Source organism: Theropithecus gelada, chromosome 3, assembly GCF_003255815.1.
Source record: "Theropithecus gelada isolate Dixy chromosome 3, Tgel_1.0, whole genome shotgun sequence".
Lineage (NCBI taxonomy): Eukaryota > Metazoa > Chordata > Mammalia > Primates > Cercopithecidae > Theropithecus > Theropithecus gelada.
This window is the reverse complement of record NC_037670.1, coordinates 175547357-175572360: the sequence shown is the minus strand read 5'-3', so window position 1 is coordinate 175572360 and position 25004 is coordinate 175547357. Positions and strand designations below refer to the sequence as shown.

Sequence of the window (25004 nt, the reverse complement as noted above, 5' to 3'; positions counted from 1 at the left end):
CGGGTTGGGGGGCGGACGGGGTGTCACAGAACAAGCGGTTTTCTGGCCTGTGAGAAACCAGAGCGATCGAACTTAGACACGCTTCAGGGTGAGGCTGTATTGTCTCCCGACATCCGGAAGCCTGGAGAAATTACGTTCATCTTTTCGGGCTGTTTTGAAATAACTGTCTATAGAAGACGTGCGCCGGGCCACATTTGGGGGGATGGGGAGGTGAAAGCGAGGGTTCAAAGGCTCCGGTGATTGCGGAACGGGGTGACAGCATGTGTCGTGGGAAGCTTGTACCTGCCTGCCGCTCGCGGGATGCACTCCCCAACTGCGCTTTCCACCGCCGGTGCCAGGGTCTGTGCTCTTTGACCAAGATCAGCCACTGCATGCTTACTCATCCTTTTACTACCTCTCCGTCGAGAGCTGGAGAAAGTCAAGGGCTGAAAGAAGCTTGGCTAGAGATGCGGGGTGCCCAGAGTCGTAGGGGGAACTCTTGTGCGATGCGGTGCTGCAGCCAGGAAGTAACCACGAATCAAATGGAGGGGTTCAAAGTCACTAACTGTTCAAATATCTACATGGAACCTGGGATCCAACCTTTATTGGCAGCCTGAATCCATGCTCTTGTCTCTGTTCTCTTGATTTCCTCCTCTGCATTTTGAGGAGTTGGGACCGCGAGGTGTCCTGGCTCTTGGGTGAGCCCTCCCTAGTCAGTCAAGTAAGTACTTATTGCCAACTATTTGAAAATAGTAGCCCCTGAATAATCACATTATGGTCAAGTACCTCGGCTACTTGATTTCAACCCAAGAGAATGACCTAAAGATCCTGACTGATTTACCCTTTTAAAATGTTGAAATGGTAGCTCTAGTCTTTGGTAAGCAGGGCTAGTTTTATCACTTTTTGGTGGTTTTTTTTGTTTGTTTTTTTGTTTTTTTGTGTGTTTTTTTTTTGCTAAAGAAGTTCCTTGTGTCTAGTTGAAATCCATTCTGTTTTATCTTCCCCTCTATTCAGCTTCCTCCTGAGGACGGAGATGTGACAGGACACCCCTTAGCCGTCTCTTCACAAACATTTTAAAGTGCTGCTTGTTAAATACTGTGCTAACTTAGTCTTCGGTGGCTTACAGGGTCACTTTTAGTCCCTATTTTGTGTCTTCAGTATTTCATATTTCTGCAACCTACCCCACTTCTCCATACTTATTTTCAAGCGTAGTCATATTAAACGATTTTGGAGAGGTTAAGTTGCTCCCAATCTTGTATTTGAATTTTTTTTTTTTTTTTTTTTTGAGACAGAGTTTGGCTCTTGCCACCCAGGCTGGAGTGCAATGGCGCGATCTTGGCTCACTGCATCCTCCATGTCCAGGGCTCAAGCGATTCTCCTGCCTCAGCCTCCAGAGTAGCTGGCACTACAGGCATGCACCACTACACCTGGCTAATTTTGTATTTTTAGTAGAGACGGGTTTCACCACATGGCCAACCCTCAGGCTGGTCCCAAACACTTGACCTCAGGTGGTCCTCCCACCTTGGCCTCCCAAAGTGCTGGGATTATAGGCATGAACCACCACACCCAGCCCCATTTGATTTTAAAGTGTATTATGAGCCGGGATATTTTGTAGTTTGTGGGGTCTTTTGCAGGGGAAGGAGATTAGGTTTTGCCAGCAGGTTTCGTCTAGTAAGCCACCCTTTTGAGAATTACTCAGCATGCTCACTTCTGGGAGCTTGCAAATGGTGCTATACCAGAGAAATCTGAGCACATGTGTTTCTAGATTGTGGTCTTTTGTGATGCTGAGCTGTTTTCTCCTATATTCTGGGGGTAGAGCCATAGAAAAAGGCTCCACATCTTTCTTAGAATATTCTCTTAAGTACATTAAACCAGTTTGACTAGTAGGATACTTGTCATTGTGACTTTGTCATGCCACAAACTTTATTTTTAAAGTTGTCTTCAGCTAAAACAACAAAATGCTATGTTTGTTTTACTAGTTGGCTTTCTCTTTTTTTTTTTTTTTTTTGGAGACAGAGTCTCACTCTATTACCCAGGCTGGAGCGCAGTGGTGCGATCTCGGCTCACTGCAACCTCTGCCACCCGGGTTCAACCAAGTCTCCTGCCTCAGCCTCCCAAGTAGCTGGGATAACAGGCGCCTGCCACCCCGCCCAACTAAGTTTTGTATTTTTATTAGAGACTGGGTTTCACCATCTTGGCCAGGCTGGTCTTGAACTCCTGACCTCGTGATCCACCTGCCTTGGCCTCCCAAAGTGCTGGGATTACAGGTGTGAGCCACCATGCCCAGCCCTCTACTTGGCTTTCAGGTTTTTGTCAGAACTACCAATAGGGAAAATATAATTTTCAGGTAATCTATACAATTCTCCCTCCCAATCCCCTGTACTTTTCCTGTTCTTTACAATGTTAAAGCTTTTAAGGACATGTCACCTGTAACTCTGGGAGTCTGGCTTTCAGGGAGTGCTTTGTATTAACTGTTCCTGTGGTGGCCAAAAGTACCAGCTCCCTGACATTCCGTTGTCTCTACCACAGCAGAGTAGTCCCGCAATAGGAAGTAACTAAACTTAAGTTAAAATGGTAGTGTTACGTAAACTATCTTCAGTCTGGTACGTGTTTCACTGGGATTTTACCTGTACAGAGAGCTTTGGTAACCTAGTTTACCATTAGACCGTAATCAAAAGCTGGTTGTCATATATAAGCCTCTTACATACGGTTAATAAGAGGGATGGGATCACAGGCATGTGAAAGATCATAGGGGGAAAATGAAACAGCTTTGTGGTTTGGAAGAAGGCAATTCAGCAAAAGTACTCAAATTATTACTTTGTCAAAATGTTTTGGGTAGTATTTAGAGTCTTCATGAGGAAAGATGTCATTAAATATTTGGTTGTTCCCAGCAGATTCTGACGTACTGTTTATTTTTTAAGTTAACCTATCATTTGATGACACTTTTTATTGAAAAATTGAAAGGCAAAACAATATTTGCTATGTATGAAATCTACCAGTATGTGAAATTGTATATTCAGGTGCTTAATATTCTGATGTTGTATACTTGTGGGTGGGGGTAGTCCTGAAGTGGCCACTTTGTATTGAAACTTGAAATTACTGTTTTTCAGTCTTACTCATTGTTCTGCACAAGAGCATAATCCGAATTCAGATTTCTTTCCAGTGCCAAATGTTATTTTGCTGTCCATATTGGGTTATGGATTATGACTTTCCAGTGCCAAATGTTATTTTGCTGTCCATATGGGTTATATCTCTCTGTACTTCATCACCCCAAAAAGAAACTGTACTCATTAGCAGTCACTCTCCATCTTGCTTCCCTATCAGCCCCCTGGCAACCACTAATCTTTTTGTTTCTATGAATTTACTTACTCTGGACATTTCATATAAATGAGAACATACATATGTGGTCTTTTGGGTCTGGCATCTTTTACTTAGTATAGTGTTTTCAGGTTTTGTCCGTGTTGTAGCATATGTTGCCGCTTCCTGTTTAGTGCTGACTAATATTCCATCATGTGAGCATACCACATTTTTTCTATGCATTTGTCAATTGGATATGTGGGTGGTTTCTCTTTTTTTTTTAGCTATTATATTTTATTTATTTACTTTTCTGAGGCAGGGTCTTGCTCTGTTGCCCAGGCTAGAGTACAGTGGAGCTATCATGGCTCACTGCAGCCTCAACCTCCTGGACTCAAATGATCCTCCCACCTCAGCCTCCCGAGTAGCTAGGACTGCAGGTGTGTGACATCACACCCAGCTAGTTTTTAAATTTTTTTGTAGAGGTGGGAACCTTGCTCTGTTGCCCAAGCTGGTCTTGAACTCTTGACCTCAAGCAATCCTCTCGCCTCAGTCTCCCAGTGTTGGGATTACAGGTGTGAGCCACCACTTGGAGCTCTACTTTCTGGCTACTACGAATAATAATGTTTTGAACATTCCTGTACAAGCTTTTATGTAGACATATCTTTTCATTTCTCTTGGGTACATTCCTAGGAGTGGAATTGCTGGGTCGTTATGGTTAACTCCGTGCTAAATGTTTTGGAGAACTGTCAAATTGTTTTCCAAAACAGCTGTACGATTTTATATTCCCATAAGCAATGTATGAGGGTTTAATTTTCTCCACATTCTCATCAACACTTGTTACTGTCTTTTTCATTTTAGCCATCCTAGTAGTATCATAGGTTTTGCAAATAATTTCTTCTGTCTGTGGGTTGTCCTTTTACCTTCTCAAGGGTGTCCTTTGAAGCAAAAAGTTTTTAATTTGAAGGCCGATATATCTATTTTTCTCCTGTCACTTATGTTTTTGGTGTCACATCTTAGAAGCCATTGCCTAATCCAAGGTCACGTAGATTTACTACTACATTTTCTTTTAGATGTTTTATCCTGTTAACTCTTACATTAGATCTGTGATCTATTTGTAGTTAATATTTGTATATGATGTGAGAACTTTATTCTTTTGCAGGTGGATATCAAGTTGCCCCAGCTTCTTTTGTTAAAATAATGTTCTTTCTTCATTGAATTCCCTTGTCCAAAATGAAGTGACCATAAATAAAAGGACTCACTCATTCCATTGATCTGTATGTCTGTCCTTACGCCAGTACCACACGATCTTGATTACTGTAGTTTTGTAGCTGGTTTTTAAATAGGGGCATATGAGTCCTCTAACTTTATTATTTCTGAAGATGTTTTTGGCTATTCTCAGTTCCTTGCATTTTCACATTGAGTTTTAGAACTAGATTGCCAGTTTCTGCCACAAAAGCAACTGCAATTTTGATAGGGTGTTTCACGGTTTTGCAGGTATCTTTTAATGTCTTAACAGCTGGATTCTCATGTCTGCTCCTGAATTCATTCCCTTAACGTTATTTTAATGAAGTAAGGAGTACTTGAATAGCTTTTTCAGGTAGCTGAATATTCTTTGATACCAAAACTTCATAAGTGATAGTTTGGAAGAATAGTTACACTATGCAATCTGAAATCATATTGATGAATTTGCCCAACTCCACAGGTCTGTTTTATACTTGGAATGGATCTTCTACCATGCCTGGTTTTGTAGCATCATTGGTCATTTGGAAAATATTTGTTCATCGTTACACAGATCTTCCACATGTTGACACATTTTAATATACAAGCATGTTTAAAAATCACATTTGTTAATATCACCACCAATCTCTGCAGAGTCTTAAGTTTTAGAACACTGTTCACTATGAGCAGTGCAAGTTTTCCAAAATTCTAATTTCCTCCTTGAGTTCAAATAATTTTCTTGGCAACATGCTACTAGTTTTTACTTGAATTGACTGTTCTGTTTCTTTAATTTTCAAGAAAATGTCTGCCAGCTATTCACATTTGCAATGATGATAATTTGTCATCATTCTTCCAAGTAACAAAGGCATTCCGTGATAAAAGTGGCCAGTTCAGATCACTTCTCAAATGATTGCACAAGTGCTTTTTTTGGAAACAACCATCATACTTCAGTATGTAACAGAGGTGCTTTATGCGTGCATCTCATTTTGTCATGCAGAATATTCAAAAGACATGTACCAAAGGGTCAACATTCAATATAATTTTACTGCTTTTTTAAGGACATCGTTAAGTGGAAACAGCTCTTTTCCCACTGTGAACATATGGCAGTAAAGAATACAGTGACTTACCACTCAGTTTGTAACTACTGTTTTTGATTCATGCCAAGGGGTGCCAAGCTAGCCGTTTTCCCCACCATTGCTTTTGCACCTTTAGTACAAGTGGGAACTTTGTAGAAAAGGCAAATGATAACTTAATATTGCTATGAAAATCGTTTTGACCTCATGAGCCCCCGAAAAGATTTTGGTAAACCCCTTGAAAGTCCACAGACCACCCTTTGAGAACCATTCAATTGTTGTAAGCTAGGATCTTGCTCACTGCTGTGCAAAATTGAATTGAGAGTGACTGCATCCTCGACGCTGTTCACAGCGATGTGGTTCCCACAGTCTTAGAAGAGCCTCCTAGGAGAGGCCCTGTAGCATTGTGAGAGACAAAGATGGCAAGGCAGGAAAGAACTCGGCGTGGTTGAGAATGGAAGGAAGCACGAGGGAGGCCAGAGAACATCAGGAGAGTTATATCTGTGTGCCTGTTGGTTTGGTTTCTGATTGTGGTGCATTTTTGGATGAGTTGTGTTTGGACCTGGTGATGGTGAGGCTCCCAGAGAGTAGTGAAAATTGCAAAGAGTGGCAGGATACCAGAGACCCATATACTAATAATATAGTTTTTAAATACAAGTATCAGGATGAAGTGTGGGAGGAGTACACAAGTAAAAATAGCAACTTTATCACAGAATGAGACACTGCCACCTCTCCCTGTGATTGTGGAAGTCAGAAAGGCGCAATGCTTTTCTTGGGTGAAGATTCAGAATAACAAGTTCACAATAACAACTGTAATAGTTGTTACAAATGGCTGGATTGTTCTTAGTCACTTGAATAAATCAGAACTGAGCGTGCACATGATTGTGCAAGTGAGAGCATTGTGAAATCTTTAGGGATCATACTTGAAGGAACCTTCATTCTTAGTTCTAATTTATTATGAAGTACCAAATGAAATCTTAACATTGAGAGAGTACTCAATGATCTGTCTTCTTCACACTGCTAACTGTGAGAATGCAAACTGCTGAGTCCTTTTAACGTGAATTGCTTAATTGATTTTTAAATATAATTGGCTGGGTGCGGTGGCTCTTGCCTGTAATCTCAGCACTTGGGGAGGCCTAGGCGAGTGGATCACCTGAGGTCAGGAGTTCGAGACCAGCCTGGCCAACATGGTGAAACCCAGTCTCTACTAAAAATACAAAAATTAGCTGGGCGTGGTGGCGGATGCGTGTAATCCGAGCTACTATGGAGGCTGAGGCAGGAGAATCACTTGAACCCGGGAGCGGGAGGTTACAGTGAGTCGAGATCACGCCATTGTACTCCAGGCTGGGCGACAGAGCAAGACTGTGTCTCAAAAAAAAAAAGAAAGAAAAGAAAGAAATCTAACATTTTAAAAGTCCTGGAATACTACTTGAGTATTTTAATTTTCTTCAATATATGTTAGGCTTCTGGTTACAAAAAAAGGAGTTCCCTGTAGGATTGGAGCTTTAAATCTAAACTGGTATTAGTTTAGAACAGGAAGTGCTAGAAAAGCCTTTACATTGTGCTCTTATGGGCAAGTTAAGAAAGCAGGGCAATTTAAAGATACTGATAGAATTCACTGCAAAGTGTCGTGCTTACTTGGTTTGTGTCTTACCTATAGTAGAGTTGAGTCTTCCTCTTCCCCATTTCTCTTCTTGTTGTGCTTACATGTTTGCAGAAGGACTCTTCATGGACGTTTGAAAGTGAAGTTGGTGTTTTAGCAAGATACATAATCCCACCCTTTGCAGAATTGAGAGTTGAATGTTAATAACTGCCTGATGGCATAGTACATCATTTGTGAATGTGTATGCAAATGTGGGCTTTTACAGTTAATACAGTTTTATGAGATGAAATGCTTTTCTAAGACTCCTAAGTCTTAGATATAAGTATGTCTGGCTATTTTGCTAGCTTTATTTTTATTTTATTTTTTATTTTTTGAGACGGAGTCTCACTCTGTCACCCAGGCTGCAGTGCATTGGCGCAATCTCGGCTCACTGCAGCTTCAACCTTCCAGCCTCAAGGATCCTCTCGCCTCAGCCTCCCGAGTAGTGGGACTATGGATGTGTGCCACCATGCCCTGGCTATTTTTTTATTTTTTTGTAGAGATAAGGTCTCACTTGTTGCCTAGGCTGGTCTCAAAGTCCTGGACTCAAGTGATGCACCCACCTCCGCCTCCCAGAGTTCCAGAATTACAGGCATGAGCCGCTGCACCTGTATTTTGCTGGCTTTAGAATCTCAGTCACATTTGGCATTTGTTTGAAAGAGAACAGTTGGGCCAGGCCCCCAAAGATTGAATCACTGCAACTGTTGGTTGAAGAGGACGGTTTGTGAGTGTTATGTGTTACTCAACTAGGTGTTCATTAAGCATTTGAATAAATGGTCTACTTAGTACCAGTCACAAAAGCTAGGACAGTTAATAATCCTTGCCCTCAAGAAGCTTCGATCGGCCGGGCGCGGTGGCTCAAGCCTGTAATCCCAGCACTTTGGGAGGCCGAGACGGGCGGATCACGAGGTCAGGAGATCGAGACCATCCTGGCTAACACGGTGAAACCCCGTCTCTACTAAAAAAAAAATACAAAAAACTAGCCGGGCGATGTGGCGGGCGCCTGTAGTCCCAGCTACTCGGGAGGCTGAGGCCGGAGAATGGCGTGAACCCGGGAGGCGGAGCTTGCAGTGAGCTGAGATCCGGCCACTGCACTCCAGCCTGGGCGACAGAGCAAGACTCCGTCTCAAAAAAAAAAAAAAAAAAAAGAAGCTTCGATCTAGTTGAGGAGCCACAGGAACCTTCCCCTGCTACTGAGAATAATAATTGTTGGTGCTTTTGAAGCATTTACTGTTATGGGGTACAATATTAATGCACATGTATTAGTAGCCTTTAAACTCAGGTAGGTACAGTTGTTACACCTATTTTGCAGATAAGGAAACTGAAGTACAAAAAGTTTATGTGACTTGCCCAATGTCAAACTGTTGTTAAGTGACAAAGCCAGTGTTTGAACTCAAGCAGTGGTTCCAGAGCAGGCAGTCTTTAACCAGCTACGACACGATTGTTATTTAAATACAGTTGGGATAAGTGCTTGAGAGAAATAATGAAAGGCAGGGCTAACTTGAGCATCAGGTGGGGATGGGGGTGGTGGGAGAATTGTCTTTAAAGGAAAGGCAGTGTGGCTTACTGAGTGAATGAGAAGGGTGAGGTGTGAGTAAGAGAGGTGTGAGAGAGGCCCAGATTCATGTGTTTGCCAACTGTCCATCAAGAACAGCTTTGTCTGCTCTGTGAAAAGTTTTAGACTTTTCTCTAGAAACTGGGAAGTGACTGAAGGGTTTTAAGCAAGAAATAAGGTGATAATCTATACCAGGGGCTTGCAGACTCGTTCTGTAAAAGGCCAGATAGTAAATATCTCAAGCTTTGCAGGCCATGTAGCCTCTGTTGCAGCTATGCCTTTGTAGGACGGAAGCAGCTGCAGACAATACATTGACGAGTGGGTGTGGCTGTGTGCCAGTAAAACTTTATTTATGGATATAACACTTAAACTTCATCTGATTTTCAGTATCATGAAATACTGTTTCTTTTTCCAACCACTTAAAGATGAAAAAACCATTTTTAGCTCATAGACTGTACAAAACCAAAACAGGCTGTAGGCCAAATTTGGCCCCTGGTCTGAAGTGTGCTGATCCTGGCTTCCATCCCTCCTGCTATTCTGTGAAGTGGGTGGGGGTGGTAAGAGAGTAGAAATGGGAAGACCAGCCAAGGCGCAGAGTAGATGAGATGAAGAGGACACACGTCGGAGATTTCCTTAGAGGGAGAATGGACAAGATCAATGTGGGAGCTGTGAAGTAGCCTTCAGATTTCTCATGCAAGTGCCTGAGTAGGTCATGTTGCCATTGGCTAAGATCAGAAATGATGGAACAGGAGCAAGTTTAAGGGGCGGACTAGGTTCATTTACCCACCTGCCAGATGCACACGCTTGCCTTGCTTTCTGGCCACAGAGGCCCTAGCAACCACCCACACGGGGCACAGTTCCCATGGTCCAGAAGACAGGTGGCTGTGCCTACAACTAGGGTTCTGAAGGTTTGCTGCCCCTGGGTCCTTGTGTCACCCAAGGATTTGACCAAGCATACCCTCACACCGCAGGATTATTGCCCCAGAGACAAAAGAGGTTGCTGGACCCAGTTGGCCCCACACACTCACGCTGCCCACTCAGGCAGGCAGTGTCTTACTACAAGGATGTTTGTCATTCCTGCTTGCGGGGAGGGGGAGTTGGGCTCTTTCTCTAGATCTTTTCATTCTGCATAACAGTGCTACAAAAATGTGTGAATATGTTTTATAATAATAAATTGCTTTCTTACTCTAACCATGTTTCTGTATGAGCAGTGTCCTAAAATATTGAGCTGTACACAAAATGAGCCTACCTTCCGTTTTTTTTAGACTTCTGTGGAAGTATTTCTGGAGCACAAATTTAGGGAGCTAAATTTATACAAATAATATGATCCTTTTCCCTTAAACAAGGGTACAGAGCAGCATTGTTCAATGGAAACATAATCTGGCCTGGTGCAGTGGCTCACGCCTAAAATCCCAGCACTTTGGGACCCGAGGTGGGAAGATCTCTTGAGCTCAGGAGCTCCAGAACAGCGTGGGCAACACGGCAAAACCCTGTCTGTACAAAAGTGGGAGGCTGAGGTCTCAAAAAAAAAAAAAAAAAAAAAAAAACCAAAAATCTAATGTAATTTTAGATTTTTCCAGTAGCCATATTAAGTAAAAAGAAATAGGTGAAATTAATATACTTAATTTAGCTCAGTATGTCCAAAATGTTACTTCAACATGTGGTGGATATTGTTGATATTTGTATATTTTGTCATACTTACACTGTGAGGCATCTCAATCAGAACTGAGCACATTTCAGGTACTTACTGTCCATGTATGGCTACTGACTGCCATGTATATTGGGCAGCCCAGATACTGTGAGGAGTGAATTGGTGTTGAAAATGAGGTCAGTGCAGATTTTAAGAACTTTTGAAGAAATTATCTTTCTAAAACATGAATGGTTTTAACCATTCAGGCTGACAGATGAGTATACTCTATTTCATATCTCATTTTCCTCATACTCTGTTATTACTAGTTTTGATCATTCTTAAATTTCATGTTTTTTTTTTTTTTTTTTTTTTGAGACGGAGTCTCGCTCTGTCGCCCAGGCTGGAGTGCAGTGGCCGGATCTCAGCTCACTGCAAGCTCCGCCTCCCGGGTTCACGCCATTCTCCTGCCTCAGCCTCCCGAGTAGCTGGGACTACAGGCGCCCGCCACCTCGCCCGGCTAGTTTTTTGTAGTTTTTAGTGGAGACGGGGTTTCACCATGTTAGCCCATGTTGGGATGGTCTCGATCTCCTGACCTCGTGATCCGCCCGTCTCGGCCTCCCAAAGTGCTGGGATTACAGGCTTGAGCCACCGCGCCCGGCCAAATTTCATGTTCTTTAATATCTTAAGAATTAGAGAATTTTTGTCTTTGCTTTTCTCTAGCTCTTTCCCACCCTCACCTGTGTCCCGAATCTTCTCTCCAGATTGGCCACAATTCTAGGAAAACTCATTCTTCATTGTTGTTAAACATTTAATTTCCTGCAGTTTATCAGGGCTATTATTACTGCCTTCCACCTCAGCTTTATCTTTAAACCATCCTTTAGAGATGAATATCCTATTTTTAAAGTCTTCAGGGAAACAGTTTTATGGCCTTTCTGGTTAGCACTTTATTTTCCTTTAGTTTAGTAATCCTATTAATAAAATTCTTCATTTATGAAACTTAGTCCTTCATGTTATATAATTAAACATATTTCTTATTTTCCTCAGTGGCATATATCTGGTAGCGTTATAATTGGCAATAGGATTACCTGTAAGTATTTGAAAGGGTAATTTTATGAACTAGTTTTACTTTTTCTGCCTTGTCTTTGTCATAATAATAATAATTGCAGTTTAATTTTTTCCTTTTTTAAAAATCTCCCAGCATCTGTTTTTAAAGTTGGGGAAGAGGTGTGAGAAAAAACAACATGATGTCAACCCTGCTTAGCTCACAGGAACAAGCGAGATAATTCATGTGAGAATGTCCTGTAAACTCTAACAGTGTCTCACTTTTTAGGTTCTGTTCAATAATTAAGATGTGTATGTTCTGCATCACACACTGTCATCCGACTGTATATGACGTTCATGTGGGGATTGGTATTCCCACTAGAATCGTAAACACTTTTTCAAAACACTTCCTTAGTGACACTAATATATATATGTGTGTGTGTAATATACATAGACACACGCCGCAACACAGCACATATCACCCCTCCTTCTCGAAAAAGCAACAACCACCAATCCTACCATATGGGGATCTACACATTTCTTACTAGAGTGGGTGCATATGATTGTTAAGCATATGATTGGCATTGTATGTCATATAAGGAACACATAGAAAGAAACCTTTATGCGGTTCATTATTATTCCAGCCTTTTAACAATGGTGATTCAGGTTTCATTCCATTTATAACCCAGGTGAGTCTGCAGTCTTTTTCTGCCTTTTACAAACCAAGTCTGCTTTTCTGGTGTCTGTTCTATTGTTAGTCCCCAACGAGGCACTCTCCTGATATTCCTGTGCTTGCCCTGGGACTGTCTTGAGCCTGCAGAATGCAGCAAAGATGGTGATGTGCCAGTTCCATGCTTTAAGCACTAAGAAGTTGGCAGCTTCTGCTTTTGTGTTCTTGGGAGCCTCAAGTGACATGCAGTGGATGTTAGGAGGAGACACAAAGAAAGGGAGAATGCCCCGCCTTCCCAGCTGTGTAGCACCACCAGCCCACCAGATAAAGGCAGCCCAAAGAGTAAACTAAAAGTGAGCCCAGCTTTGACTGTAGAACCATGAGCACATGAAATGGGTGGTGTCAGTCAGTCAGCTGTGGGGTGGTTCATACTACAGCTGTGGGTAACTGTGAAACAGTAATTTTCTGCTTTAGGGGCATATGTATGTGTTTGTTATTTTTGTTGTGTTATTTTGAGGCTTTAGTTGAAATAAACTGTATGTCATCTTTCAGGTTAATTTATTAGATATAATTCTGAAAATACTTTTTTTATCCTAAGCAGATTATTTCTGCCTAGGAGCAGTTACTAATAGTAAAACTAATATTAATAATAATGAGATTTGCTGAGCACTTACTACATGCCAGATGTTTGTTAGATATTTTCATTTAATCCTCACAAAGCACCTTACAGGATAGGTGCTATTATTACGTCCATTTACAGATAAGAAAAAGCACTCAGGAAAACTGCCCAAAGTCACATAGCTAATAACTACCATCTCATACTGTTTAGTAAAAAGTAGTAAATGGGCTGGGCATGGTGAGACACACCTGTAATCCCAGTGCTTTGAGAGACCAAGGTTGGAGGATCATTTGAGACCAGCAGTTTTGAATACAGTGAGCTATGATCCTGCCACTGTACTCCAGCCTGGGCAACAGATCGAAACCCTGTCTCAAAAAAAAAAAAAAAAAAAAGTAAATGCATTATCTTTTTTTTTAAAAAAAAAAAACTCTTTTTTTCCTAAATCAAGTTTATTGAGGTGTAATTTGCATATTGTAAAATACCCATTTTAAGTGTAGAGTTGGATGAGTTTTGACAGATTTATGCACCTGTGTAACCTCCGCCTTTATCAAAATATGAAACATTCCATCATCCCCACAAGTTCCCTCATGTCCCTCACACCCTACCCCGGCTCCCCGGGAAGCACTGATCTGCTCTCAATCATTCTGGGTTAGTTTCTTACCCTAAAATTTCACATAAATTGAATCATACAATATATACTCATTTTTGTATGTCAGTTAGCATAATGTTTTTGAGATTCATCCATGGTGTTGCATGTATAATTTCTTTTTATTGCAGAGTAGTGTTCTGTTGAATGGATATACCTTAATTTGTTTATCTGATCACCTATTGGTGGATATTTGGGCTATCCCAGTATTTCACTATTAAGAATAAAGCTATTATGAGCATTTTGAGTAAATGTCTTTGTGGACACACAGTCATTTCTCTTTGGTAAATACCTAGGAGTGGGATTGCTGTGTCACATATGTATTAAGTGTATACTTCAGGAGAAATTACCAAACTGTTTTTCCAAAACATTTTGACCATTTTATGCTTCCACTAGCAGCAGATGAGAGCTTTGGTTGCTCTGCCCATCCTCCCTGATACTTGGTATTGGCAGCCTTTCTAACTTTCTGGCCATTCTCAGATAGTAGGTTGTGGTTTTATTTGAATTTTCCCACTAAGAATGTTGAACGTCTTTTCATATACCTACTGGAAATTTGGATATCTTGGTTTGTGAAGTGTCTGTTCAAGTCTTTTGCCTAGGTTATCAGGTTCTTCTTACTGAATTATATATTCTGAATAAAAGTCCTTTTTCAGATGTATATATAATGTTTTCTCCTAGTGTGACTTTTTTGTTGTTCCTATGTTTCAGAGAACAGAAGAAGTTTGTAAGTTTGATGAAACTCGGTTCATCGTTTTTTTTGTTTTTTTGTTTATTTGTATCGTGTCAGGAATCTGTCTACCTGAAGATCATAAAGTTGTTTTTTTTTTTGTTTTCACCTTTAAGCTCTATTGGACTTGAGATAAAGTTTTTTTGTTTTTGTTTTTGTTTTTTGTTTCCATGTTTTCTTCTAGAATTTTTCTAGTTTTAGCTTTTACGTTTAGGTCTCTGATCCATTTCTAGTTAGTTTTTATGTATGAGGTAAGGGTGAAGATTAAAAGAAAAAAAAAAAAAAAAAAAACTTGAGGTCCCACACCTGTAAAAAGAAAGGAAAAATAAAATTTAAAACTTTGAGAAAATTTCTTCTTTTTCATGTAGCATTCAACAGGTTTTGGCAACTCTGCAGTCATCTACATCCACAGTCAGGCTGTAGAACAATCCATCAATCCAGAAAGCGTCCTGTGCCTGTTTCTAGTTAGCCCTTTGTGTTTTCTGTCCTATGGTTTTGTGTTTATCAGAATGCCCAATAAATGGAACCATATATTATGCAGCTTTTTGCGTCTGGCTACTTAGCACAACACATTTGAGATTTATTCATGTGTACACATACCATTATTTAATTCCTTTGTATTGCTTAGTAGGACAGTTGACCCTTACAACACAGTTTGAACTGCATAGGTCTACTTATAGGCAGGGTGTTTTTTTCCTCAACCAAATGCAGATGGAAAATATAGTATTCCATGGATGCAAATCCCACATGTATGGAGGGCCGACTTTTCACATATGCAGGTTCTACAGGGTGAAAAGCAGGGCTTCATCACACTCGGATTTTGGTATACTCGAGCATCCTGGAACCAGTCCCCCTTGTATACCAAGGGATGCCTGTATCCCTTTGGGTGAATTTTTTCCCCCCACTTAAATTGCATGTTTTATTTCCCCCAATCCCAGCGATAGCACAGAAGCCCCAACATATCCAACCCAAACTGGTTTCGAGTAGGTTAAGGTTATAGGGACTCTTGTCAGAACGTTGATAAAAAGGACTCCCAAGCGCCGGGCACAAATGTGTCAGCAAACAGATGGAAGTAAACAGTGCACTGGCCCTAATGCTTCATGAGTCAGTTTGATTTTGCAATGCAGTTTGCATCCTTGAAACTGCCAGTCTGGAGGAAGACAGGGTAGCGTGAGGGAGTGAAGTTGAAATTGCCTCCTATTAGCTCATCCTTTCAACATTAAATAGACCAAGAGAGAAATGATTCCAACATTTCACCACATATATTTCTTATGCAGTCTAAGCTGGGAATGCCATTTAAATGGGTCACTGCAAAATGCAGCAATTTAATTTTTCTGCAATCAAAATAAGCCAGTATGATCTCACTTCATATAACTTTTGAAGGTTTACAGCAGTTAAAGTATTTTTACTTCTATATATGAAGGTTAAAAATTATTTTTTTTTTCATAAAGTACAAGAGCAACCAATTTCACCATCAAGTAGAAGTAAAAACTGGGATTCTTTTTTAAATTAGTCCAAAGTGGCATTTAGGAACTTAGTTATAGGCTGCTGCGCTGACACCACGACAAACCAAAGTGTAGCATTGGGTCTGGTTTTGTGTCGGTTGTCTTTTCAATAACCAGTGCTCATGGATAAAGTTCTGGAAATGTTCCAGTTGTAAGGCAGGGATCTGTTTGGATTCCACCATGGGTATGTTCCTTGGGTTGGATGCTGGAGGGTGAGGCACATTTTGCCAGACCTATGTCAACTACCTAGTAATCATCAAGGTCAAAAAATTCATTGTCTCCTCCTTGGTATTCCATTCCCTGGTAGTCTACTCCGTACCGCAGGATATCTCCAATTCCACCAGATCCTTTCACAAACCAAGACCCTTCTTGCGTTTTATCTGTGACAATTTCCAATGTCGCTCCACATTTTTTATAGTTGTTAGCAAACCATTCCAACAGGGGCGTGCTCTTGATAAGTTCATGTTCCTGTCCAGTCTCTTTGTCTGTGAAATGAGATTTATCCTTTTCTTGGTCTGGAGTTAGAGAATTTTCTCTTCTGTGCCTTGGCAGTGAAGAACTTATTAACATCATTATATCCAGATTTTCATAGACCATTAGAATTTCTACAGCTCCCATTTCCAAAGCCTTTAGTGTATCTTCAACCCCAAAACAGTACTTGGGCGTGTCCTGGGTGATTTCATCAAAGTATCGTTCTATTGATTTCTTCTCTTGAATGAATTTCACTTTGGAGAGGACTTCAGTAGATAACTCAGGAGCTTGGTTGAATCTATTTTCACCACCGTAGGATATAACAACTAATTTTAAAACTTTCTATTGTAACCTCTGATCAAACACACCAGATTGACTTAGTTCAAAGTCAGCGGATCCAGCTAAAACTAGACCAGCCACATTCACTTTGTCCCCAGAAATAAACAGCTGCACAGCAGTCTCCGCTTTCTGAACATAGTTATGTCGCTTTTCCATTTTTAAACGGGCAAAACGCAAGCCTAACTATCCTCCTCTACTGTGTTTCTTTGGGAGATCCACAGTGAATTTGTGCAGGACTTCTCTCAATGTTTCCTTGGAGTGTGCCAAAAAGTGCACACTTCCATATATTACAACGAATCCAAACTTGGCTATAGTCTGAAAGTAGTGCTGTAAGAGCCCCAGCATGGAATTTGTTGTCACACAAATACAATGACGTATTAATTTTGTTTGAAAGATTCAAAGTCAACGTTGACTGTCTTTTTTTTCCTTTCCTTCTTCCGTTACAGTTGTTCCACAGTAAACAACCAGACCATCTGGAGGTACTTTGTTATACAGTTTGAGCCTTTGTTGTATAGATGTAATGGCTCCCAGGACTCAATGGTGGTTTACTCCTGCCATTAATTAATGTTAGATGCATTTCCAAACTCATCTGCTAACATTGTTGCCACTGGTGAAATCTGGTCTTTGGGAGGAATGATCAATGATACCATGCTGGTGCCATTGCTGCAGGCCACCTCCAAGCTCTTTTTTTTTTTTTTTTTTTTTTTTGAGACGGTTGTGTTGCCCAGGCTGGAGTGCAGTAGCATGATCTCAGCTCACTGCCACATCCGCCTCCCGGGTTCAGGAGATTCTTCTGCCTCAGCCTCCAGAGTAGCTGAGGCTACAGGTGCGTGCCACCATGCCCAGCTAATTTTTGTATTTTTAGTAGAGATGGGGTTTCACCATATTGGCCAGATGGGTCTTGAACTCCTGACCTCAGGTGATCCGCAGGCCTCGGCCGCTGAAAGTGCTGGGATTGCAGGCGTGAGCCACCACGCCCAGCCCGCCTCTGAGCTCTTAATGAGCTTCTTGATCTTCCATATCTCCACCTTCCTGTCCACAGCATTGGGGTCGTCCACCATCTTCTCATCTCCTCCTCCCTAAGGGCCCAGTCCTGGGCAGCAGCAGCTGGTAGGACGCCGGCTCCCTCTCACCAGGCAGCTGCATATGTTGCAGTGCGCTCACATGGTGCCCGTGATATCACTTCTTCCGCCGGGGACAGAGTGCAAGGCTGTGGGGTGGGTTTAACATAATTTAGGACATTTGGTTTGTTTCAACTTCAGGGCAATTATTAGTAAAGCCCGTATAAACGTGCAAATACAGGTTTTTGTATTGACCATAAATTTTCGTTTGTCTTCCATAAATACCTAGGAATGAGATTGCTGAGTCATATGGTAAGTGTAGGTTAAGCTTTTCAGAAGCTGCTGAACTTGCCAAATTGCACTATTTTGCATTCCCACAGGCAGTGGGTGAGCGTATAGGTTGATCCACGTCCTAGCAAGCACTGGGATGGCCAGTATTTTTTATTTTAGCCATTTTAATTAGGTGTGTAGATCTCATTGTAATTTTTAATTTACATTTCCCTAATGGATAATGATGTTAAAAGCATCTTTAATATGCTTTGCCACTTGCATATTTTCTTTGTTAAAGTGTTCAGATCTTTTGCTCAGTTTCTTCATTGGATTGTTTCTTGTTGTTGAGTCGTGAGGGTTAGGCATACTCTGCTTGTGGGTCCTTTGCACATATTTTCTCCCAGTCTGTGGCCTGTCTTTTCATTCCCTTAACAAGGCTCTTAGTAGAGTTTTTAATTTTGATCAAGTCCAAGATGTTATTTTTTTCTTTTATGGATTGTACTTTGAATTTTATACCTAAGAATCTTCACCCAACTCAAGTTTGCAAAGATTTTTTTCCAATGCTTCTCCTAGAAGTTTCATAGCTTTTACATTTAGGTCTATGATCTTTTTTATTTTGGAAACAGGGTCTTGTTCCGTCACCCAGACTGGAGTGCAGTGGCACAATCACAGCTTGCTGCAGCCTCAACCTGGCAGGCTCAAATGATCCTTCCACGTCATCCTCCTTGGTAGCTGGTACCACAGGAGCACACCACCTCACCTGGCTCATTTTTTGATTTTCTGTAGAGGTGAGATTTCGCTATGTTACCCAGGCAGGTCTTGAATCCTGGGCTCAAGCAATATGATCAATTTTGGATCCTATACATTTTTATAGGATACAAGCCGAGCTTCTCTCTCTTCTGTTTTTATTTTAAAATTTTTTTGTAGAGGCTGGTCTTGCTGTGTTGCCCAGGCTTGTCTCAAACTCCTGACCTCAAGCTGTCTTCTCACCTCGGCTCCAAAGTGTGGGGATTACAGCCATGAGCTACTGCCGCAGCCTCTTTTATTTTTTCTGATATTGACATCCAGTTGTTTCAGCACCATTTGTTGGAAAAGACCGTTCTTTGTTGAAAATCAATTGATCATACATATGTATGGATCTATTTTGGGAGTGTGCCATTTTCTTCCATTAATCTGTGTTTGTCCTTAGGCCAGTACCACACTGTCTTAATTACTTTAGACTCCTAGTAGGTCTTGAAATCAGATACATACTTTGTTTCTTCTTAAGATTTTTTTATTTTTTTCTAAGAGATTAATTTTTCCCTTTTTTTTGTTGGTTTGTAATAAGTACCTATATTGAAGTGGACTAAAAAAAAGTCCAGTTTTTATTTCTAGTCTATTTTTCAGAATCACATTCTCATCTTCCTAGTGTTTCATCTTCTCATATCACTCTTCTGACTGGAAAACCCCTAGTGGCTTTTGAAAGAAAATCTTAAGCATGTTTTTTTAAAGACATTTTCAGGCCAGGCACAGTGGTTTCGCACCCATAATCTCAGCACTTTGGGAGGACAGAATGGGTGGACTGCTTGAGCCCAGGTGTTCAAGACCAGCATGGCAGCATGGTGAGACCCTATCTCTACAAAAAAAAACTCAGTGGGCCTGATAGGGACACCCCTGTAGTCCCAGCTACTTGGGAGGCTAAGACAAGAGGATACCTTCAGCCCAGAAGTTGGAGGCTGCAGTGAGCTCTGATTGCACTGCTGCACTCCAGCCTGAGCAACCGAGGGAGACCCTGTCTCCAAACAAAAGACATTTCTAAGGTGGAAGAGGGTAATATTTGATTTTCACAATTAGTAGTACCTTTCTCTCTGTTGAGACTACAGGTTCCTTTTAGGTTTCAATCAGGTATTTTATACTGACTCTTCCACAATTACACGTGGAGTAGGACTTAAGTTGGTGTTTGTGGATTCAAGGTGTTGATCATAATTTGGGAAAAGCTTGATTGACTATGGGATTGTGGTACAGAATTGAATAACTGTTTACTGAATATGTATGTGATGGGTACCAGGTACTGTGCTTTATATCTGTGATTTCATTTAATCATTATGATGCAGAGAGATTTTGCGGCCCAGAGCGCTTAACTTCAATGTCTTGACACAGTTAGGATTCACACCACGATCTTGAGTTTAAATCCTAAACCTTTACCCACTGTCTTCTTTCTTTTCTTTTCCCCTCCCTCCCTCCCTCCCTCTCTCTCTCCCTCTCTCCCTCTCTTCCTCTCTTCCTTCCTTCTTTCTTTCCCTCTCTCCCTCCCTTTTCACTCTTGTCGCCCAGGCTGGAGTGCAGTGGCACAATCTCGGCTCACTGCAACCTCCACCTCCCAGGTTCAAGTGATTCTTGTGCCTCAGCCTCCCCAGTAGTTGGGATTACAGGCTCGTGCCACTACGCCCAGCTAATTTTTTGTATTTTTAGTAGAGACGGGGTTTCGCCAGCTGGCCTCAAACTCCTGAGCTCAGGCAATCCGCCCACCTTGGCCTCCCAAAGTGCTAGGATTATAGGCGTGAGCCACTGTGTCTGGCCTATTGTGTTTATTTTTAATATGTTTCTCCCCATTAGAATTTATATACTGAGGAAGGGGTTTCTGTCTATTCACCAATGTATTCCCATGCTTAGAATTGTGCCTCGTACTTAGTAGCTGTTTAACAGATAGATACTTGAGTAAATGAATGAATTAATCTGTAGTCAGAGCTTTGAAAACTTGGGATTCAGAATGGAATGGAATGGAATATTGCCATGCTTGGAACTGTAAAAATACAGCTGTTAGGAGGTAGAACTGAGAGAAGGGACAATTGGAGAGTTAATCTTCTTGTTCTACAAAAGGGATTCTGTTTGTAACTGATGAAACTAGGTAGAGGTTTAAGTAAATGTATAACCAAGCTGGAGGGAAGAAACCTAATAGCTGTTCTGCGGGAATGTCATCATTTAGTCAGTAGGGAGGTAGACATCCAGAAGTCACAGCTTGCCTCTTGCCTCTGGCCAGTAACTTTTCAATTGTATCTTTTTAAGAGAGGGTCTCACTCTGTCACCCAGCCTGGAGTGCAGCCTCGACCTCCCGGCCTCAGGTGGTCCTCCCAAGTACCTGGGAGCATAGGCGTGCACTACCATGTGCTGCTAATTTTTTCATTTTTTTTATAGAGATGGGGGGGTCTCACTGTGTTGCCCAGGCTGGTCTTGAATTCCTAGGCCCAAGCAATCTGCCAGCCTCAGCCCAGCCTCCAAAATTGCTGAGATTACAATTACTGTATCCATTCAATTCAGTGGTATTCACTGAGTTCTATTCTGCAGGTTTCATTGATGTTTGATTTCTTTCATTGATGTTTCTCCTAAAGTTGGAGAGCTGCTTCTCTTCCTTAATTGCCTCCAGTACTTGAACCTCTATTTACCTGACCTTTTCCTTGAAGGCTCCTCAAGCCAGGACCTACACACCTTTTGTCAGGGGTGTTATTAGAGTTCTACAGGGCGCACAGGTGTATCCCCATGGGCACATTTAATTTAGGGTGAGTAAAATGGAGCTGTAAGTGGCTGAGATCGTTTTCTGTAAGGTGCATTCATCTTCATGGTCGAGTGTGTGGCACCCGACAACTGCAGCTTCCAGCAAGAGTTCCCTGTAACGCTGAGAGCAAAGGGGAGCCTAATCAATATGCCCCCTTGGATTTTTAAATCTATTTAAATATTTCAGAGATACCATTATAACAAGCCACATGGAATGAGGTAAACCAAAAATGTGTTTATAAGGAGGAAGGTTCAGAGGAGACGAGGAGGGAGTGTGGGATCTAGAGAACAAGGGGGTAGAACAACTTTTGTGGAAGGGGAGGGTGGCTAACTCTTCCTCCAGTGAAAACGTCAGACTGTGTAAGGCAGACAGGGCTACCTGCCCAGCTCAGGGGCTCCAGTCACTGTGTTTGATGCGTATGCACCAAGGCTAGGACACTGGGTGAGTAGAGGATAGCAGCAATTGGGACATTGAGAGTGCCTTCCTCATAGCTCAGAAGTCATAGCATATCCTCAGTGCCTGGCCCATAGTAGGTGTCCTTTAAGTGATTATGAACTGAGTTGCTGGTAGGAGCTGGAGGATTAGGGAACACCCTGGAGACGATAGGTGATAATAGATGAACTTGTTGAATGAGGGGAGTGGCTCCTAAACATCAGAACTGCACAACTGAATCACCTAGGGGGCTTGTTCATACTTCCATTCTGGAGTTGCCCATCCAGTAGGTTTGAATGGGGCTCAATAATTTCTTACAGGTTACCATGTAGTAGTAAGCTGCTGGGCCCACACTTTGAGAAAGAATTACTACTGTTGGAGGCAAGGAAGAAGCCACTTGGGATTCTAAAGCAATGGGATGTGGAGGGATAGACCTTAGCTTGCTAAGGGTCACCAACCCACATGGTTTTGGAATTTTCTGTAGCTGAGCTCAACAGGCTTACAAAGGCAATTGATTAGATTAAGATCATAGAGGTTTGTGGCCGGGTGTCGTGGCTCATGCCTGTAATCCCAGCACTTTGGGAGGCTGAGGCGGGCAGAACATGAGGCCAGGAGATCGAGACCATCCTGGCTAACACGGTGAAACCCCGTCTCTACTAAAAATACAAAAAAAAAAAAATTAGCTGGGTGTGGTGGCGGGTGCCTGTAGTCTCAGCTACTTGGGAGGCTGAGGCAGGGGAATGGTGTGAACCTGGGAGGCGGAGCTTGCAGTAAGCCAAGATTGCGCCACTGCACTCCAGCCTCGGTGACAGAGCGAGACTCCATCTCAAAAAAATAAAAAATCAGGTTCGTTAAAGGGCCCTATAGAAGGGAAATTGGAGACTTCTTAGAACAGCACAGTGGACGATTTGTCTTGGGGCTTATACTGTATAGGGAAGAAAGAAACCTGGTGGAGATTGGAGATTCAAGGTCATAGTTTAGTATATTTCTAACATTTTTGTCTGCAGCCACCTTAGTAAGAAACACATTTTACACTGTGACCCAGTAATAAATGTGTGTATAACTGAGATAGAAGGTTCATAACACCTTTCTTGTTTGTAGTCCATGCTGGCATTCCTATTTCTTAAAAGAATAGTGTGGGTCATGGCACAGTGTATTGACTTCATGACTAGTTAGGCCACACCACTGATTTGAAAACATTGCTTGTAGAGATGGTTTGGATTAGATGATGAGAATCAGAAAGGGAGACCACTGGGGAATACATGGTCCTGTGTATTGATTGATAGGTGGGAGGAAGGGCAGATGCCAGAGGAACAGCAGTCTGGGTGGTGACCAGGCACTTCTTGGTATGCTCAGGAGCTGGGTTGCTGAAGTGGCATGGAGAGGATTACTGGTGCAAAGGCCAGTGGGCTTTCAGGCTAAACTGTTAGCTTGTGTCCATGGTCATCAAAGCCCCTTAAAGTTATGTTATGAATTTGAGGAGATGAAAGCAGCCCTGGAATGGGTTGTGTCCTAGATACATTACATTGGTTCTAATGGACTCCCCTTTCTGCAGAATGCCTTGATAGACTAGTTAATAGAATGAAAATCTGGTCTTCCCCATCATATCCCAATGAACAAGCAATGTATAAACTGTTTGGGAAAATGCTGGGCTTGTAGGGAGTCGGTGGGAGGGGGGACAGACCGTGGCTGGAGGGCAGTGGCACCCTCACGCACACAGCCTCAACCCTTGGACTCAAGCGATCCTCCTACATCACCTTCTTGAGTAACTGAGACTTCACCACACTCAGCTAATTTTTATATTTTTTTGTAGAGATACGGTTTTACCATGTTGTTCAGACTGGTCTCAAACTCTTGGGGTCAAACAGCCCACCCGCCTCGGCCTCCCAAAGTGTTGGGATTACAGGCATGAGCCACCACACCTGGCTAAAAAGTTATTTTTTAGGAGAATAATCATGATAACAAAGTCAATATTAATCTGAAAACTTAAAATAATTCTGTAAACAGTGCCTGTTTTGCAATAATCACGAGGTATAAGGTTGAGTCAACACCCCTGAAAGTACATACAGCTTCTGTAGTGAAAATACCAGGTGAAAAATTCACTGTACCATTTTATCATTGGAAAAAAAATAATATGATGCTATTCCCCGATAAACGCTCAGAATAATTTTTTAAAATAATTTTTATTTTTAAAAATTAAGGTGGGTTTTGGTTTGGAGGAAGAATATTTGACAGTTAATTGTGGGAATTGAGATACTGCCTTTTAAAGCATTTGTAGTAATTTATGTCATTAAATGAGTGGTTTGTGTTTGAGGATAAACACATGTCTGAGTATGGGCTACTTTTCCATTTATTTGGGATCACTCCTATGTAGTTTTCGTGTAACATTTTTCCAAAGAGTTGATCTGGAGTGTGAGATTATCTTCAGCAAAGAACAGTGTTTCCAGACCTGAATTTGCTAAGGACAAAAGCCAAAGTAAATATATGAAGTTATTGAGAGAAAAATGTTAAAGACGATCACAGTAGAGATCACAAATGCCTTTTTATGGCTGCAAGCAGACTACATGAAAATCCTAACCAAAAGATGTGAACTACGTCTCCAGAAGACACTCCTTAAAGCCAGAAATTATAACTAGAACTGAGAACACTTGAAAATGAGCGATGGGGTTTATTTATGAAGATTCATTAGCATTTAATGCTGACTTGTCAAGATTTCAACACTAATTATCTAATAATAGCACTTTCAATGGAAATGGCAGAAAACAGCATGTTAGCAAACATAACCTTCCTATCCCTTCTCTCCCTAGCAGGAGAGCCCCAGGGAGGAGAGACCCAAGGGAAACGTCATTTTTCTTCAGTGCCACTTCTGCTAATGAACAATACCTTTCTCCCAGGGCCAGTCTGATTGAGAATCCAGTTTTCACCCTGGAGAAATAAGTTTTAAATTCTGGTATCCCAATTTACTATTCATGAAAACAACAGTTGGCTGTCAACCTGCGATGTGATTTTGGTTAGACTACATTGTCTGTTACCAGAATGATTACTTAGTTTTCAACCGAAATGTTAATTTAGCCTGTCAAATAGTATATGCCCATTGTGATACAAATGAGGAGCTCTTCTCTCACTACATGTTTGCACTTGATCTCATGCTGTCTTGCTTAATGTGTGTAACTCTCTTTTCTGTTCAAATGTGGCTTCCTAAATTTCACGGGAAACTCCTGAGACTCTTTTCCCCATCCCTTCACTCCCGCAAGTCAGGTTGTTGAGACTTGACCAGTGCCAATTCAGAGGACTGTC

The 25004-nt window shown here is 41.6% G+C and overlaps 1 protein-coding gene and 1 pseudogene across 1 annotated transcript in view; one reads left to right on the top strand and one right to left on the bottom strand.

Annotated features, from left to right (window-relative positions):
- The window catches only part of RHEB (Ras homolog, mTORC1 binding), a 52611-nt gene that overhangs the window by 1308 nt on the left and 26299 nt on the right, over positions 1-25004 (top strand). The gene's annotated exons all lie outside the window — the stretch shown is intronic.
- Positions 15849-17473, bottom strand: LOC112620290 (annotated as a pseudogene).